This window comes from Chiloscyllium plagiosum, chromosome 26, assembly GCF_004010195.1.
Source record: "Chiloscyllium plagiosum isolate BGI_BamShark_2017 chromosome 26, ASM401019v2, whole genome shotgun sequence".
Lineage (NCBI taxonomy): Eukaryota > Metazoa > Chordata > Chondrichthyes > Orectolobiformes > Hemiscylliidae > Chiloscyllium > Chiloscyllium plagiosum.
The window spans coordinates 52203566-52218259 of record NC_057735.1 but is presented as its reverse complement, the minus strand read 5'-3'; the positions used below and the strand labels follow the sequence as shown (position 1 = coordinate 52218259).

The following is a 14694-nucleotide window of genomic DNA, read 5'->3' as shown; positions in this document are numbered from 1 at the left end:
TCAAAGGATTCAATAAGGTTTGTGAGGCACGACCTGCCCTTCACAAAACCATGCTGACTATCCTTGGTCACATTATTCCTATCCAGATGTTCATAAATCCTATCCCTTACGATTCTCTCTAAGATTTTGCCCACAACAGAAGTGAGACTCACCGGCCTATAGTTACTAGGGTTATCCCTACTCCCCTTCTTGAACAAGGGAACCACATTTGCTATCCTCCAGTCTTCTGGCACTATTCCTGTAGACAACGAGGACATAAAAATCAAGGCCAATGGCTCTGCAATCTCCTCCCTTGCTTCCCAGAGAATCCTAGGATAAATGCCATCAGGCCCAGGGGACTTATCTATTTTCACCCTTTCCAGAATTTCCAACACCTCTTCTCTACATACCTCAAAGCCATCCATTCTACTTAATTGTGACTCAGTACTCGCATTGACAATAATGTCCTGTTCCTGATTGAATATGGACGAAAAGTATTCATTCAGTGTCTCCCCAATCTCTTCAGCCTCCACACGCAACTTCCCACTACTATCCTTGACTGGACCTATTCCTACCCTAGTCATTACTGCAGTAAGGATATGGAATGCATTGCCTGCAATGGTAGTAGATTCGCCAAGTTTAAGTTCATTTAAGTCTTCATTGGACAGGCATATGGATGTAAATGGAATAGTGTAGATGGATGGGCTTCAGATTAGTAAGACAGGGCGGCGCAACATCGAGGGCCGAAGGGCCTGTACTGCACTTTAATGTTCTATGTTTAATGAATAGAATGGACACCATTCTGTTGCTTTTAATAAAATGAAGGTAAATAATTCCCAAATTAAAAATCACACATTTTAATGTGTAGTGAAGTCGCAATATTAATTCTGAATATTTATATTTGATTGATTTGTCTCAAATATTCTGCAGCGATAAATCCGCTGGATCCATCAGTACCTGTCCTCATGCCACCAACAAAATTCTCCGCTCAGCGGTTTCTCTCCCTCATGTGTTTAGTGAGAGGTTTCTCCCCCTAAGAGATCTTTGTCATGTGGACAAAAATTGACAAACCGATTAATCCCAGTTAATTGCAGTTGCAAGAATACTGAGGTGATGGTGGAGAGCGACAACACCACCTTCTGCATGTACAGCTTGTTATCCATGACGGATCAATAAACCATCTAAATGTGTTCTCTCGGTGTTATATTTGTAGATTCAATACATCGCACTTGATTAGATTAGATTACTTTTCAGTGTGGAAACAGGCCCTTCGGCCCAACAAGTCCACACCGCCCCGCCCCGCCAAAGCGCAAGCCACCCATACCCCTACATTTACCCCTTATGTAACACTACGGGCAATTTAGCATGGCCCAATTTACCTAACCTGAACATCTTTGTGACTGTGGGAGGAAACCGGAGCACCTGGAGGAAACCCACGCAGACACGGGGAGAACGTGCAAACTCCACACAGTCAGTCGCCTGAGGCGGGAATTGAACCCGGGTCTCTGGCGCTGCGAGGCAGCAGTGCTAACCACTGTGCCACCGTGCCGCCCACTTGAATTGAAATTTTGACGATGATAATGGCAACATCTGGGCAATTGCTTCCACATTCATCACTCTGTTCTTCCTCAGTATTTTCTACAGGGCTGCCATCATTTTGGTGATGGTGAGAAAAATCAAACCTTTCACAAGTCAAGCAGCTGAATATGTTTTATGAATTCTGTAATTGCGTCATTGAATATGACACTGAAAATATGATGTAACTGAAATTATACATTGAAAAATATCTTGATTGTTTGTTGAGTCTTTCATCTGTTCGAATATCATGATAGTTTCACTTCTTTCATGTGTAAATCATAAAACCTTTTTTTTTAAGTTACATTCTCAGGTTAACTGTAACAATTGGTGTTAGCCAGATAGTATGTTCAAGGTGTTAGCCCCCTGTGTTCTCTGTCTGTGCCCTAATGTTTAGACTGATTCTAATCTAAAAAGTGAGTTAACAGGTCTTCCATGAATTCATGTAGTTTTTGAGCAAAGAACAATGTAACTCTGCAACTCCAAATCACTCCACAAATGTGCATGCATGTGCAAATGTGTGCATGTGGGTTTTTGTGTGTGTGTGTGGTGTGTGTCTGGCTGTCTGGAGTAGGGGGTTGTAAGTGTGAGAAAGAGTGTACATGTGTGTATATGTGAACGTAGAGTCTCTAAGTCCGTGAGGGGGTGCATGCGTGAGTGTGGGAGTGTGTGTGTGTCTTGGGTGTGGGTTGTGACTGTCTGTGAGAGAAAGTATATATTGTGTAAGTGTAGAGCGGTCTGTCTGTGGGAGGATGCATGTGTGAGTGTGGGAGTGTGTCTGTCTGTAGGGGTATGTGTGAGTGTCTGTGTGCATGTCTGTGTATACGTGTGTACATGTGTGTACAGGAGTGTCTGTGGGTGTGTCTGTGTGTGTGTTTGTGTGTAGGAGTGTGTGTGTGTGTGTATTGTGAAATGGTGGTCACCCGCAGTGTGACATGAACCCAAGGTCCTGATTGAGACCCTCCCTATGAGTGCGGAACTTAGCTATCAGCCTCTGCTCCGCCACTTTTCTCTGCTCCCTGTCCCGAAGACTGCCTTGGAGGCTGGTCACCCGAAGGTCTGAGGTCGAATGACCGTTGAAGTGTTCCCCAACTGGGAGTGAACACTCCTGTCTGTTGATTGTTGTGCAGTGCCCATTCATCCGTTGCCGTAACCTTTGCTCAGTTTCCCCAACACTCTCAGGACATCCTTGCCTGCAACGTATAAGATAGACAACTTTGGCTGAGTCATATGAGCACCTGCCACGTGCATGGTGGAAGGTGTCTCCATGCGTAATGGTAGTATCCATGTCCACACTCTGACACATCTTGCAGCGCCTACCGTGACAGGGTTGTGTGGAGTTATCCTGAAAGCCAGGAGCAGCTTGCTACAAACCATTACCTATTTGAGGTTTGTTGGTTGTTTAAAGACGAGCAGTGAAGGTGTGCGGAAGGTCTTGGCGAGGTGCTCATCCTCATTGATAATGTGTTGCAGGTCACAAAGAACATGGCTTCGTTTTTCAGCTCCTGGGAAGTACTGGACAACAAAGGGTACTCTCTCAGTTGCTGCACGTGTCTGTCTCCTGAGGAGGTCATTACGGTTCCTTGCCGTGGCCTGTTAGAATTAGTGGTCGATTAGTTGATCATCGTACCCCATTCTTATGAGGGCATCCCTAAGAACTTCCAGGTGCCCGTCACGTTCCTCCTCATCTGAACAGATCTGATGTATGCGTAGGGCTGTTTTAATATGTTTTGGGTTGGAGCTGGCGAAGTGTAGCATTGTGAGGTTGTCAGTGGGTTTGCGGTAGAGTGTGGTGCTAAGGTGTCCATCCTTGATGGAGATGCATGCGTCCAAGAATGAGACAGATAGTCGAGAGTAGTCCATGGTGAGTTTGATGGTGGAAAGAAACTTGTTGATATCACTGTGTAGTTTTATCAGTGACTCCTTGCTATGGGTACAGAGGAAGAAAATGTCATCAATGTATCTGGTATATAATTTTGGTAGGAGGTCCTGCATAGAGAAGAAGTCTTGTTCAAACTTGTGCATGAAAATGTTGGCATATGTGGGTGCAAATTTGGTCTCCATGGCTGTTCCATGCGTCTGGATGAAGAATTGGTTGTCAAAGGTGAAGACATTGTGATCGAGGATAAAGCGGATGAGTTGTAGGACAGTGTTTGGAGATTAGCAGTTGTTAGTGTTGAGTAATGAGGTTGTTGCTGTGATGCCGTCATTGTGGGGGGTGCTGGTGTAGAGTGCTGAAACATCCATTGTGACGAGGAATCCTCCCAGTTTGACTGGTCCGTGGGTGCTGAGTTTCTGTAAGAAATCCGTAGTGTCGCGACAGAAGCTTGGGATCCGCAGTACAATAGGTTTCATGATGTCTTCGACATAGCTGGAGAGATTCTCACACAGGATCCCATTGCCTGATACGATGGAACGTCCTGGTGCATTGGCTTTGTGTACCTTTGGAAGGCAGTAGAAGTCCCCTACACGAGATGAGGGTGCGTAGGGTACTCTGAAGGACTGAATCCAAAGTCCTGATCAAAATGTTTGATTCACGGGTGTGTTCTTTGGTCGGATCAGCTGGTAGTTGCCTGTAGGGTTCCTGGTTGTTCAGCTGTCGGTACACTTCTGAATGACAATGGCTACTCCTTTATCTGTTAGTTTGATGACAATGTTGTGATTGGTTTTGAGAGCCTGGATGGCGTTGCGTTGTGAATGGGTGATGTTTTGCTTTACCTTGGCATTTATATCTGGCATTTATATATTTTCTGATGGTTTGAACATGCATGTCAAGCCCAGGGGAGCGGCTCTCCAATGTGGTCCAAGTTGACACCTTCTTGGGTCACTCCTCTATTGATCCCTGTGATGACTGTTCCAGTCCGTCAGTGGGCTCGTTGGGGTCACTGCTGGCACCTTGAAAGAATTCCTGGAGTCTCATTCGTTCAACCCACATGCACGCATATACATATACGTTTGTGGGGTCAATTTGCACTTACAGAGTTGCATTGTTCTTTCCTCAAAAACTGCATGAATTCATGTAAGACTCTGTTAACTCGCTTTTTAGATTAGAATCAGTCTAAACATTCGGGCATAGACAGAGAACATGGGGGCTAACACCTTCAACATACTATCTAGCTAACACAAATTGTTACAGTTAACCTGAGAATGTAACTTTTTAAGAAAGTTTTGTGATTTACATATGAAAGAAGTGAAGCTGTCATGGTATTCGAACAGATGAAAGACTCAACAAACAATCAAGGTATTTTTCAATATATAATTTCAGTTACATCACACTGTAAAATTTTGCTATAAATCTTGTGCCTTACAATTGTGTACTCCACAACCACCTGATGAAGGAGCGGCGCTCCGAAGGCTAATGCTTCCAATTAAACCTGTTGGACTATAACCTGGTGTTGTGTGATTTTTAACTTTGTACACCCCAGTCCCAACACCAGCATCTCCAAATCATCTGAATGTGGCATGCAGTCATTATATTCACCTCTGTTAACCTTAACAAACTTCTTGATAAAAAAATACTTCTGAAATGATTAATAAATCTTGAATGAATATGCACTAACTTTGAGTTTGCTTAATTATTTCTTCCAGGCCAATCAGTAATAATATATTTTCCCAAGTTTACACGTCCCAATTCCTTCCCAGCCAAATACTTTTCACTTGTCCTGTCTGGTTGTGTTTTATCCAGTCATTTACGTTAACATTGCACCACCATGCAGCCCACTAATGTAAATGCATCTTTCACACGGTCAGTCTATGGAATACTCCAGAGGCAGAATGATTAGAGAGCATTTCCTCTTATGCGCAAAGGCTTCAGGCCATGTAATGATCAAAATCAGAACTTTGCTCCATCAGAAGCCAATAAAAGGTAGGCAATGGAGTTTGAAGGTTTACTGTACTCTGTATAAACTAAAAGTACTCCCAATGTCGAGACAGGCTGGGTTGGTAATGCATAAATCACCACCTAAAATGCCCAATTAAACATTCATCAGCCAAAAATGTTAACGTTCAGTCAGGTATGTAGGCACAACACGTGGACAACCAAGGGCTAATTTTCAGAATTTTTTCTTTCACATAAGTCTCAATCAGGTAAGGCAGAGATCAAATATACTGGAAAGATTCAGCCATTGGGATCTATACATTGCAAGACAGATATCATCACAACTGTTAACAGAATCTGGAACTTATCTAGGCTAGAGACTCTGAAGCCTAGTTTATTTGTTCTGGTATCTACATATGTAAAATGAATCCCTTATAAAAACAAGAGTAGATTCTTCAAATAATCCATCAATTTAGATTTGCCTTGGCCAGATCTGATATCTTGGTCAGCCCGGAGCACCCAACTGTTCAGTTATTATTCGAGGCCTGATAAAAACTTGCCAAAGCTATGCTTTCCCATGTACTTTAATTGACCATTCAATCCTTAAACGTGAATGTTATAGCTCAGCAAGAGACGAATGATCAACTGAAATATAGACAACAGTTACACACATGTGCATTCTCAAAATTAAAATGAATTGCCCACTGAATGAAATTAGGCACACGCACACAGACTCTCCCAAAACCATTAGAGCAACAGTCGCATATTTACAGTCGCAACAATTTACATAATTGTTAAACATGCAAAATGTCTCAAAGAAACACAGAGGCGGATTGAAGGAATGGAAGTGAAAATGGTAAAGTCGATGGTAGCGTGAAAAGTATTAAAGAAAGCTGACTACAGAAATTGTGGAGCACCAGTAAACTTGGGAGATGCTTGGATGGACTTTTATGGTTAGTGTAAAACTTAGACTGGCATCATTGCTGATCAATCACAACTTCTCTTTCAAAGCATCACGCCAGGCTAAATGCTAATGCACCTTAAAAACCACAATTAATCCTGAGTCCACTGCACACTTTACAGGAGCATTAATTATCTGAAACATTCGCTGCATTAAAATAAGTAACACTTTATCCAGTTTTGTGTTGTTTTGATTGCCAGCGTCTGAAAGCTCTCAATTCATCTTCAGTGGAAGCAGTTTCTCTCTAACCGAATGTACTAAAATCCATCAGGGATTTAAGGAGTTCAATCAAATTGAAAATGACTGTTCAGCAGAGGAGAACAGTTCCAACTTCTCGAAGTCAGTGAGGTGCATCATCCCGGGAACAGTGTTGTGAATCATATACCCTGTCTTTAGTATGGTTTTATAACGGTGGCTGAAAGAACTTTTGACGAGGATTCATCTCCTGAGGTAGTATGGGCTGAAGTTAGAAACAGGAGAGGAGAGGTCACACTGCTGGGAGTTTTTATATAGGCTTCCACAGATTTGCAGGGATGTGCAGGAGTGGATCGAAAAAATGATTCTGCGTAGGAGCGAAAGGAACAGGATGGTCATTATGGGGTCTTTAATTTCCCCAACATTGACTGGAAATGCTGTAACTCTAGCATTTCAGATTGATCAGTTTTTGTCCAATGTGTACAGAAGAGTTTCCTGACACAGCATATGGAAGCGCCGACAAGAGGGGAGGCCAGGCTGGATCTGGTGCTTGGTAATAAATCAGGCCAGGTGTTTAATTTAGTGGTAGGTGAGCACTTTAGAGGAAGTGACCTTAATTCGGTTATGTTTAGGTTAGGGATGGAAAGGGATGGATACATGCCACAGGGCAGGATGGGGAAAGGGCAATTAGGCAAGACTTCGGAGGCATAGAATGGGGTAGTAAAATGCAGGGGATGCGGACAATCGAAATGTGGAACTGGTTTAAGGAATATATCTTGTGTATCCTTGATAGATATGTCCCTGTCAGGCAGGAAGGAAGTGATAATGTAAGGGAACCTTGGTTTACTACAGAAATTGCATCTCTTGTTAAGTGGAAGAAGGGGGCTTATGTGATGATGAGATGAGATGGTTCATATGAGGCCATGGAGAGTTACAGTATAGCTAGGAAGGATTTAAAGGAGAGTTAAGAAGAGCAAAGAGAGGACATGAGCAGTCTTTAGCAGGTAGAATAAAGGATAACCCTAAAGCTTTCTATTGCTGTGTGAGGAATAAAAGGATGACTAAGGTAGGAATAGGGCCAGTTAAATTCAGAAGTGGAAAGATATGTGTGGACCCTGTGGAGACCCGAGAGGTTATAAACGAACATTTCTCATTGGTTTTCACGTAGGAAAAAGAGTGTATTGTAGAGGAGAAGAGTGAGATACAAGATGTTAGACTAGAAAGGATTGAGGTTAATAAGGAAGAGATGTTGTCAATTCTAGAAGGAGTGAAAGTAGACAAGTCCCCTGGGCCGGTTGGGATTTATCTGAGGATTCTCAGGGAAGCTAGGGAGGAGGTGTTGGAGTCTTTGGCTTTGATCTTTGAGTCATCATTGTCTACAAGTTTTGTACCAGAGGACTGGAGGATTGCAAATGTTGTGACCTTTTTCAAGGAGGGCAGTATTCATGGCCCTGGGTGGCAAGGTGGCTCAGTGGCTAGCACTGCTACTTCACAGCAGTAGTATCCCAGGTTCGACTCCAATCTCAGGCGACTGTCTTGTGGAGTTTTCATATTCGCCCTGCGTCTATGTGGGTTTCCTCCCATAGTCGAAAGACATGCTGATCAGGTGAATTGGCTCTGCTAGGTGCATTAATCAGAGGGAAATGGGTCTGGAGGATTACTCTTCAAAGGGTCAGTGTGGACTGGTTGGGCTGAAGGGCTTGTTTCTGCACTGCAGTGAATCTAATGCAATCGAATTATAGATCAGTGAGCCTTATATCTGTTGTAGGAATAGGATTTATAGTCATTGCGCAAGCAACAATTTAATTGCAGATCGTCAACATGGTTTCCTCAAGAGAGCGTTTGAGAAGGTGACCAAGCATGTAGATGAGGGTAGGGCAGTTGACGTGTTATATATGGATGTTGAAACTTTATTGCTGGAACAGCACAGCAGGTCAGGCAGCATCCAGGGAACAGGAGATTCGACGTTTCGGGCACAGGCCCTTCTTCAGGAATGAGCAGAGAGTGTTCAGCAGGAGAAGATAAAAGGTAGGGAGGAGGGACTTGGAGGAGGGGAGTTGGGAATGTGATAGGTGGAAAGAGGTCAAGGTGAGGGTGATAGGTCGGAGTAGGATGGAGGCGGAGAGGTCAAGAAGAAGACTGCAGGTCAGGAAGGCGGTGCCGGGCTGGAGGGATCCGGCTGAGACAAGGTGGGGGGAGGGGGGATGAAGAAACTGGTGAAGTCCAAGTTCATCCCCTGCGGTTGGAGGGTTCCCAGTCGGAACATAAGACGCTCCTCCTCCGACCGTCGGGTTGTTGTGGTTTGGCGGTGGATGAGTCCAATGACCTGCATATCCTCGGTGGAGTGGGAGGGAGTGGGAGTGTTATATATGGACTTCAGTAAAACTTTTGATAAGGTTCCACATGGTAGGCTGTGGGAGAAAATGCAAAGGCATGGGACTGAGGGTGATTTCGCAGTTTGGATTAGAAACTAGCTTTCTGTAAAAGGCAACGAGTGGTAGTTGATGGAAGATATTCAGCCTGGCGTCCGCTTACTAGTGGTGTGCCACAACGATCTGTTTTGGGACAACTGCTGTTTGTCATTTTTATGAATGACTTAGATGCAGGCATAGGTGGATGGGTTGGTAAGTTTGCAGATGACACTAAAATCGGTGGAGTAGTGTACAGTGTGGAAGAACGTTGCAGGTTGCAGGGGGACTTGGATATACTGCAGAATTTGGCTGAGAGGTGGCAAACGGAGTTTAATGCAAAGAAATGTGAGATAATTCACTTTGGGAAGAGTAACAGGAAGGCAGAATACGAGGTCAATGGAAAGATTCTTGGTAGTGGGAATATGCCGCGGGATCTTGTAGTCCATGTACATAGATCCCTGAAAGTTGCCACCCAGGTTGATAGTGCTGTTAAGAAGGCATACAGTGTGTGAGGTTTAATAGTAGAGAGATTGAGTTCCGGAGCCATAATGCCATGCTGCAACTATACAAAACGCTAGTGCACTTGGAATATTTTGTACAGTTCTGGTCACCCCATTACAGGGAGGATGTGGAAGCATTGTAAAAGTTGCAGAGGAGATTTACCTGGATGTTGCCTGGTCTGGAAGGAAGGTCCTAGGAGGAAAGGCTAAGAGACTTGGGTCTGTTTTCATTGGAAAGAAGAAGGCTTAGAGGGGATTTGGTAGAGACATAAAAGATGATCATAGGATTAGATAGGGTAGACAGTGAAAGTCTTTTTCCTCAAATAATGAAGTCAGCTTGTACGAGGGGGCATAGCAAAAGTTGAGGGGTGATAGATTTAAGGCAGATGTCCAAAGCAGGTTCTTTACTCAGAGAGTGGTTAGGGCATGGAATGCCCTGCCTGCCAATGTAGTTAACTCAGCCACATTAGGGAGGTTTAAACAATCCATGGATAAGCACATGGATGATGGTGGGACAAGGTGTAGGGGGACGGGCTTATATTAGTTCACCGGTCGGCACAACATCGAGGGCCGAAGGGCCTGTTCTGCGCTGTATTGTTCTATGTCTAAGTTTAATGATTGCAATTTTTTTCAATAATGTGAAACCTGAAACTGTATGCAATATTCCAAGTGAGACAAGCGACTGTTTTATTTCAGTTTAACATAATTCCTTTGTGTTTGTTCTCCACAGCGCTGGTTCTGAAGTAGGGTTTATTTGCTCTTCTGTCGACATGTCATAGTACATTCCCTGATTTGTGCATATATACACAAATGATCCTCTGCTCCTGCCCCCCTCTGGATTTACGCCTTTACTATTGAAGATCTAGACCCCTGGGTGAGGCCTGTCAGTTCCAGATCGCTCAACTAAATGCTAGCAGCTCGGTCAGATTTCAGCAAGATTTAACAATTTATTACGATGCTGAGAATAGGTTATCCAGCAACACAAGGGTTAAGCACCTCTGTGCACTCTGTTAAAACTGCTGCACTTCAGCTCAAACACAGACAACTTCTATAGGTCTCTTAACAAACACAACAGCCTTAAATGCGGAATTAATTCAATAAAATGTAATAAAATGACAAATAGACATAAAATTGAACCATTATATTTCCTGGGAACTGACTTATTTTGCGTTTCTTTACCTCCGGGACACTTGGTTTCCAAAGTCAATTTAGGATACTTTAATAATGTCATATCTTACCTACTTAATTCATACTATGAACAGGGCATTGTTTTCTAATCACTTTCAATTCATTCAGGAATGTGGTTTTCAGCAGAGATGGACGCCATTATAAGCAAAATTGTTAATTTGCTCCAAGAAGCCATTTTGTTATGTTATTTTATGCTACTTGCATTAAGAAGCCACTTTGTAGTTAGAAAAAGCATGCATTAAATAGTTGCTCCAGACAACAGCCTAAATCCAGATTTTTGATCCTCTCTATTATTTGTTCTTCTGAGCTCATCACAAAACAAAGAAGCACGTCATGCCTCCATGAAACTGAGGTCTATCTGACACATGGATATCAATGAATAAAACCCCTCAAAATTACAAATCAGAGGTCGATACTGGAAATCCTGCTATTTTCCATTTGATGTCCTTTCCCCGCAACCTATGTAAAATTTAAAGGTTCTACGTTGTTCTTCCAATATGTTAATAACTTGTTATTAATATGTTTTCTGCACTTGTCCCTTATAGACTGAGGAATAGGTTGTAACAAGGACTCCAAATACTGAACTCCGAGAATGTATATGATAAGGCAACTTACTTTCTGTAAACAAATGTTTGACTAGTGCAAAACAGCAGGTGAGATTAATTTGAATTAATCAAAAAAAAACATACGCTGAAGGTACTGCAGCCCAGGCAAGATCTGAGCAGAGAGAATGGAGCTAGTTTCTCTTTTATTATCTCTCATACCCAGAACTTGCCTTTCACACAATGTATATTCTTCAACTCCAAGCCACTCATGGCATTTTATTTTCAGTTATTAACGATAAATAGATCCATTTATTCGCAGACTCCCTTCAGGACAATTCACAGCATCAAAGATGAGGTAAAAGTAGGAAGATGCTTGCAGTCAGTTTTTCCTGTCTCAAAGGATATTTCTGAGGGATGTTTCAGTTAAGCTCTGTGAATTGAACTCATAAATAAGAAGAGAATGTGATTGTAATAGTGCCCCCAGGAGTCAGAGTGAAACTGAGAAACAGATATGTAGAGGCAGAGAATAAAAAGCTTTTAATAATAGTGAAGTTTAACCTTCTAAACATTAATTGGGGCAGTCATAACATTAAGGGCCTGGGTGGTGAGGAATTTGTTACACGTGTTCAAGAACATTTTCTTCATTAATATGTAGATGTAACTGCCGCAGAAAGAGTAAAACTTGACCTTGTCTTGTGATACAAGGCAGGGCAAGTGACTGAAGGGTTTGTTGGGAAGCACTTAGTGACCAGAATCCGATTCATTCTAAAATACTTATGGAAAGGATAGGTTTTATATAAAAGTTAAAGTTCTTAATTGGAGTAGGGCAAATTTTGATAGTATGAAACAAAAACGTTCAAGAGTTGATTGAAATAGACTGTTTGCACATAAAGGGACGGCCGACACATGGAAGGCTTTCAGAAGTGAGATAATGATAGTTCAGCAGCAGTATGTTCCTGTTAGAGTGAAGGTAAGGCTGGTAAGAGGACGGAACAATGGAGGAATAAAGATATTGAGGCTCTGGTTAACAATAAGAAGGAGTTATACATTAGGTATAGACAATTGAGATTAAGTGAATCTCTTGAAGAGTGTAAGAGGTGGGGGGACATTTATTTTAGAAGGAAATCAGGAGGGAGAAAAAGGATATGAGATAGCCTTGGTAGATATTGTTAAGGATAATGCAAAGAAATTCTACAAGAAGATTAAGAAAAAAGGAGAATCATAGAGTCATAGAGCAGACAGCACAGAAGCAGACCCTTCGGTCCAACTCCTCCATGCCAATCAGATATTCTAAACTAATTTAGTCCTTTTTTTCCCAGCATTTGTCCCATATCGCTTGGAAACCTTCCTATTCATATACCCATGCAGGTGCCTTCCAAAAGTTTTAATTGCACCAGCCTTCACCACTTCTTTGGCAGCTCGTTCCATCCATGCACCATTCTTTGCAGTAAAAAGTTACCTGTTAGGTCCCTTTCAATTTTTCCCCTCTCACACTACACCTATACCCTTTCGTTCTGTACCCCTTCCAGATTTTATAAAACTCTATAAGGTCACTCCTCAGTCTCTGATGCTCTGGGGAAATCAGATCCAGCCTATTCAGCCTCTCCTTATATTACTGAGTGTGGCTGTGAAGATGCAGAAACTGAGAGGAAGCCTTCATAAATCAGAATGCATTTTATATAGATGCATTTGTCGTTTAAATATCAGCTGGTTTAAAATCGAGGATGGGTGCCTTCTCTACTTAATATCACTTGCACAGACACTGGGGAATTAAACTGCAACAAAAAAGAAATGGATACAATGTAATTGCACTACAATTAATCTCACCATATGAATGGTGCAAAGATTAATTTCCTGGTTTGACCTTTCAGTTAATGAAGACTATTAATTGGTTCTTAATTTGTAATAACTTTCATCCATCCGTCATTTTACATTTGGTTGTGATAGTTACCACGTGGATTACTGCACCTCTCTAAGTACTTAACCAAACGTTCGAAGCAAAATAAAGTGAAACTGCAAATTAAGTGCTATCTCTAATTATTACAAAAAAAATTAGCAATTTAATGACATCAAGGTGTAAGAGGCATGTGGTAAGTTAGTCAGGTTTGAGGATTGCAAGAAGTTACAGGACGTCATTAATAAGTTTACAGTTTGGCCAAGTAATTGGCAAGTGAAGTTCAACACAGCTGAATATAAGGTGATACATCTTGGTTGGAATATCGTGCACATTACTTATTGGAAAGTGCTCATCTAAGTGGGGAAGACAAATTTATGGATCTCAGACAGTTATATCAGTCACTAAAACATTCTCCACAAGTTATGTAGGGCAACAAAACACAAACAAAGCTCTAAGGTTTATCCCGAAATCGATAGATTTGAAGGTATGGATGTCTTGCTAAGTCGCTATGAAAAGATTGGTAAGACTATAATGAAGAGTATTTCCTGCAGTTCCATTTACCATGTTATAGGAAGGACACAGAAGCATTGGAGAGATTGAAGAGAGATTTTCAAGAATGAAACACAAAGTTATGGGTGTGTAAATCAGAGAGCAGTTGTAGTGCTGTTCATTTCTCTTTGAAAAGAAAAGGAGTTTGCGACCCCTCTAAAATTATGAAAGAGTTGGTTAGAGAAGGTACAGAGAAGAATTTCCTCTATGGGGTAGAGTGTACGTAGATGCTGTCAATATAGGACAATCTACAAGAAATCCAAAAGGGAATATACTAAGATATCAGTTCACTGAAAGAGTGACGAGAACAGGGAATATGTGACCACACAGAATGGATGAAGTGAATAGTTTGATATATTTCAAGGAAACAAGGCAAGCACATGGAATGGAGTGGAACAGGGAATCACAATGGTCAGTTTAGATAAGGGAAGATGTGAACCAGCTTGAGTGTAATATGAACACTGGCATGAACTGTTTGTGCTAAATGGTCTGTTTCGGTTGTGTACGTTCTCTGTTAACCTATCTAGAAACTCGTGAATCCTCATATACTGAATCAGTCCTTGTTCAAACGCAACAGTACAATATCCAGGCTTGGGCCAACAAGTCATAAGTAACATTCATGCCACACAAATGCCAGACATCGACCATCCCCAATAAGAGATTCTCTAGCTGTTGCCACTTGACATTCAACAGTATTACCATCACTAAATTCCCCATTGTCAACATCCTTGCGGTTACCATTGGCAAAAAAACTCAGTTGAAACTTTATTGCTGGAACAGCATAGCAGGTCAGGCAGCATCCAGGGAACAGGAGATTCGACGTTTCGGGCACAGGCCCTCCTGAAGAAGGGCCTGTGCCCGAAACGTCGAATCTCCTGTTCCCTGGATGCTGCCTGACCTGCTGTGCTGTTCCAGCAATAAAGTTTCAACTTTGATCTCCAGCATCTGCAGACCTCACTTTCTCCGCAAAAAAACTCAGCTGGACTCACTGTATAAACACTGGCTACAAGAGCAGATGAGAGACTGGGGATACTGCAGCAAGTAACTCACATCCTGACATCCCAACGTCTATCCACC

General features: G+C 42.2%; 1 pseudogene; it reads left to right on the top strand.

Moving 5' to 3' along the window:
• The window catches only part of LOC122562957, a 16080-nt pseudogene extending 14925 nt beyond the window's left edge, over positions 1 to 1155 (top strand).
• Positions 1156 to 14694: the final 13539 nt, after the last annotated feature.